A 4,687-nucleotide genomic window follows, 5' to 3' on the forward strand; every position below is an offset into this window, starting at 1 on the left:
ACAATCTGTGCCAGAAGGTCGGTAAGCCCAGGACCAATCTACCAGTCACCTGGATGTGATCGACTGGTAGATCATGGTCCATGGGTTGCCGACCTGGGCTCTATAGTAATCATGATTTCTTCTGGGAGAAAGGAATACTAGGTGTCTGTGTTCCCTCTGACAACGCCCCTGAGCATTTTGTAACAACTGCCTTCCGGTGTGTAAATATACACAACATACAGTATATAGGGAATGCTTTCCTCTGTTTCCTTCACTACCTACACTAAACCAAGGAGCTGTGATTGTCCAGGCTATTGCAGAATTTGGTTCTCCCCTCCCTGAAGCAATGTACAGAAAAAAAAGACTCACATGGGTGTTTAAGAGCTGAGGGGTCATTTTGGCTTCTTCTTGCTCTGGCATTGAAAATCATTTTTGTTGAGGACATTCTGGAATAAGATTTTCCTCCTGATAAAGAAAATTACCAAGGCCCATATCCCGAAAACACCATCTATAGCTCTCCTAAATGACAATTTGCCCAGGGTCCCGAAGCTTATCCGCAAACTAATCCACTTTATTTTTCTGGGCGCTAAGCTCACCATCGCCAAGGCCTGGAAGAAACCCAAAGTGTCCCTTAAGGCGACGATCCGGAAAATCTCCTGGATTATGGCCCAGGAGAAGCTAGCTAGCATTCTTGACAACTCAAAAGACCAATTTGAGGCTATTTGGGAACCCTGGGCAAGTTTCATTGGTGTTTCCCTGATTCCGGGCATGCAACCATAACTCAGCTGGATGTTGCGGGTTGGCTCCCTTTCCTCTCTTCTCTTTCCTTCCCCCTCCCCTCTCCATTTCACACTCTTTCCTCTCTTTTTACTTGCCTTAAGTTTTGAATCGCAGACAGTCCGATGGTTTTAGTGTTACTTATGATCCCAGATGGTTTCTGTCCTAAGGGGTCAAGATATTCTGATGATGTTTCTCTAGCTGGATATCTACATTTCAGCAATGTTTACTGGGCGGTTGGGGAGGGCTGATGGAGGTTTCGCCGGTCACAGTGAGTTCCCTTATGGGGTGCAGACGGAATCCCTCAGGCCTCCTCCAACTACCCCATGGATAGTCTAGGGATTTTCCTCTCTTTAGTTCTTTCTTTAGGTAAACGGTGTTGTTCTTTTGGATTATCTGTTAAAACCACAGGCCGGGTCCTAACCCCTAACACTTATTATTGCTTTTCTTGTATTTTATGTGTTTTTTTATTTTTTGTGCTTCTTCTGCCTGAAATGCCTACCCCATTGGGGTCTAACTGTATGTGATAAGACTACTCTGCATTCATGCTTCTTTGATTGTACAACTTACTTATTGAAAAAACCAATAAATATTTTGAAACCGAAAATCATTTTTGGCGTGTGCTGCGAGTATAGGTGTATGGAAAACGCATGAAGTGTGCAGCGAGCATAGGAGGTGTATGGGAAATGCATGGAGTGTGCTGCGAGTATAGGCGGTGTATGGGAAATGCATGGAGTGTGCAGCAAGCATAGGGAGTGTGTGGAAAATGCATGAAATGTGCAGCGAGAATAGGGGGTGTATGGGGATGCATGGAGTGCGCCACGTTAAGAGTGCACAGCGGAGGGATGCAGGGTTCAGGAGTGCACTACACACAATGAAGGGTTCAGGAGCGCGCTACGTTCAGGAAAGAGATGTGTACATAGCGCAGAGATCAGGAGTGCACTGCGTATGCAATGCAGAGATCAGTAGTGTGCCACCTACGCAATGTAGAGTTCAGGAGTGCGCTACGCACACAATGCGAAGATCAGGAGTGCGCTACACACACAATGTGGGGATCAAGAGTGTGCTATGTACAAGTGCTCCGGTCTGTTACTAAAGTGTGGGAAATATAGGGTTAGTATAATGCCATCAGAATATCTTTAATTTGTCAATCTATTCTTCTTGTATTGTGACACCAGCAATGAGGAATGGATCTGATGGATGAATGAATGGATAAATGAGTGAATGAATGGATAGATGAATGGATGGATGAGTGAATGAATGGATAGATGAATGGATAAATGAGTGAATGAATGGATAGATGAATGGATGGATGAGTGAATGAATGGATAGATGAATGGATGGATGAGTGAATGAATGGATAGATGAATGGATGGATGAGTGAATGGACAGATGCATGGATGGATAAGTAAATGAAAGGATAGATGAATGGATGGATAGATGAGTGAATGGATGGATAAATGTATAACTCAGAAATCCTGCATTTTCTACTTGTCAGTCTCTATAAGGACCATATGACTTGTGCTGGCAGAGAGGAATGCAGGTGTCAGAATACAGGATGGATACATAAACCATCTTGTTCTCCTCTGCTAATCTTCCCACACTGTAGAAACAAGCTTGTTCTCTCCATGCTGGCAGCAGTGCGGGCAAACACAACTCACTGTTTCTCAGTGCTGGGGCTGAGGAATGTGTCCCCCATAGCAGGCTGTGTCCTCTCCTTTCCCCTCTTTCTCTCCAGCTGCCGAATCTCCTCTTCTCAGAAATCATAGAAGGCGGGCTGGGGGAAGGGGGAGGGTACAGTCTTTACCATTGGCTGAGGACGCAGCAGAGAGGTGGATATCCATCCGCCTCTAAAATTAGTCTGTGACAGGTCTAGCTAAAGATTTTCGGCTTCTGCGGCCGCAGCTGTTGTATCCTTCAACAACAAAAAAAGAGTCCCCAGCTTCCAGGCAGCAATAGAGAACATGCAGGCAAGGAAAAAACAAACAAAAAACACTAACATCTGTAAAATCCTACCATGTGGATTTTGGGGGTGCTAAAATAATTTTTGGGGAGGCTTGAGCACCCCCAAGCACCCACCTGGCGCCGCCCCTGCATTAGATGGACTTACAGTATGTCTTTTTTCAACCTATGTAACTATAAACTCATCCCTGTGGTGCTTCCTCTTTCACTGTACAGTTACAGTGTGGAAGGGGCAAGAGGAACTACGGAAGGTCACCTAGCCTGCAGGCTGTGCTGCTGGGAAGAGCTATGTACATTTCAGAACCATATGTACAGAAATACAAATCTTTTGTTTACTAACCTCCAATGTAAAATGAAAGTGGTTCTAAAGGCTCAAGGTTTTTTTTTTTTTTTGTCTTCATGCATTCTATGCATGATGGTAAGAAAACTTCTCTGTGCAGCATATTCCTCCCCAGCTCTTATCTGCCCCAGCCCTTACCTGAGCCCCATTTTGATCCAGCGATGTGCACGAGTGCCTCGGCTCTCAAGGAACTCTGCCTCCTCATTGGTCAATCACAGCCACTGAGGCAATCAGGAGAGAGAGGGGGTGGAGCTGAGTTGAGGCTCTGTGTGTGAATGGTCACACAGAGCCACAGCTCGAGAGGGAGCTTGCTTGGGTGGCCCCATTGCACGCTGTTTTCTGTAGGGGCACGCAGCAGGAAGGAGGGGCCAGGAGCGGCGAAGAGGGACCTGAGAAGAGGAGGATCTGGGCTGCTCTGTGCAAAAACACTGTTTGTTAAGAAAAGGAGACTTTAATATCACTTTAACATGAAATATAATATATAGTATGTCTTGACCCTCTTGAAAGCACCAGCCCAATACAAGGAATCACATGGTACCTACTTACCTCTGTGCCAGATGAAAGTATGACTGATCTTGGTATAGATTTCCCGAATCCAGACATATTTTATTTACAACCGCCAACATGGCAATGCTGCACATTAGGTATTAGAAGGGCACAAAGTACAAAATCCAAACTAATGCACAAAAACGTGACACTGGACAATAGGAGAGTTTAGCCCCAATGTGCTTGTGACTGAGCATTGGGCTGAGAAGCAGAGCCAACACAAACTACACAATAGGTTCCACACAAAACATTTATTTAAATGCAAACCTATGATTCAGCAATCCAAATGCAGAAATGTTCCAAGAAAAACTGTATCGCTTCATGTAAGTAAAGCTCATGCTTATAAGTGAATGTCCACAACTTGCAGATGTAGCCATTGGAGGAGGTTTACCGGCACTCTCCTGTATCATAGTATTCCAACAAAGAAAAAGCAGCCGTTCTCCATCATAGAAGCCCAATATGAATCGCTTCTCGGCCTTTTGGCTAAGATCAAGTGTAGTATCGACTTTAGCCCTTAGGGGTGTCTCTGCTTCACAGCTAGGACGTTGAGAACCACTTGTATCTATCCAAGCTAATTGGTCCTTGTGGGGTACCCTCTGCTCGGCCTGGTAGGATCGTTGATTAAATTCAGCTTCACCTACTTGCTGCTATTGGGTTAGAGGCTTAGCCCCCACAGGGAACGAGATTGCGGTCTTCCCTCCTCCCCCACTCCGCATTACTACCTCCGGGCAGTAGATGCTAAAGCCTTTTTAAAGGCTACGAAAAAGAGCGAAGACGTCGAGGAACCAGAAGGAAGCCGCCTAAGAAACATCTGAAGCGACATCCAAATCCTTGACGATGGGGAAGAGCGAAAAGAAGACCGGAAAAGAGAAGAAGAACCCCGTTCCAGCCACTTCCTCCAGGCCCGGGAATGCCGCTGCCTCAACCCCCGCCCCTACCCCGGCCGGCACCAGCCGACCAGGACCAGCCAAGCCAGACCAGCCTGCAGACGGGCTCCCAGCTTTGGAGCCATGGATGAAGCAGACGGTCGTGCTGCAGCTGAAGGAGGTGGACGGAAGAGTCCCCGACATGACCCCGGAGATC

The 4,687-nt window shown here is 46.4% G+C and overlaps 1 pseudogene; it reads left to right on the forward strand.

Moving 5' to 3' along the window:
* Positions 1 to 4,067: 4,067 nt before the first annotated feature.
* Positions 4,068 to 4,236, forward strand: LOC141124469 (U2 spliceosomal RNA; annotated as a pseudogene).
* The last annotated feature ends 451 nt before the right edge of the window (positions 4,237 to 4,687 follow it).

The sequence above is a fragment of the Aquarana catesbeiana genome, linkage group LG01, assembly GCF_042186555.1.
Source record: "Aquarana catesbeiana isolate 2022-GZ linkage group LG01, ASM4218655v1, whole genome shotgun sequence".
NCBI classification, from domain to species: Eukaryota; Metazoa; Chordata; class Amphibia; order Anura; family Ranidae; genus Aquarana; species Aquarana catesbeiana.